The following is a 576-nucleotide window of genomic DNA, read 5'->3' on the forward strand; positions in this document are numbered from 1 at the left end:
AGACCAGTAGTCTATAGGAATCCCCATTCAGCACTGAGGGTACAGCCCCCTGTCCCCACCTCAAAGCTTCAGCCTCAGCTGAAACGAGGTGGGGGAGATGAACCCAGAGTTAGGGAGGAAGCGGGTTCTCACACATGATGTGGTCAAGGTCAATCGAGGAGCTCCTGAGGGACAACTGTCCCCATGGTTCATGGTGGAGGACGAAAGACACAAATCTTTTCCCGTATGAAATGGGGACAGACTATGAGAAGGTGCTGCTGTAGAGAAAGCATAAGGTCATCCTCTGAATTGCGTGTTTATGTATTTTATTAGCTTCTCGACATTACGATGTTTTAACATCTTCATAACCCTTTCTGGATGTGGACAGACTTCTGCTCACGGGAACCCAATCCTTAGAGCCAGCACGGGGCCTGGCTTGGCACATGCCTTTCACACGCAAAGAAGCCCACCAGGGGACACCTCCTCTGTCTGCCCACACACTCCAGGATGCAATATCCTCTGCCTTCAGTATTCCTGGCCCGGGTGCCAGGCAACTGGAGAAGCCCCTCCAGCTTCAAGGCCAATAAAATAATCAGC

The sequence above is a fragment of the Pteropus vampyrus genome, unplaced genomic scaffold (assembly GCF_000151845.1).
Source record: "Pteropus vampyrus isolate Shadow unplaced genomic scaffold, Pvam_2.0 Scaffold780, whole genome shotgun sequence".
Taxonomy (NCBI): Eukaryota; Metazoa; Chordata; class Mammalia; order Chiroptera; family Pteropodidae; genus Pteropus; species Pteropus vampyrus.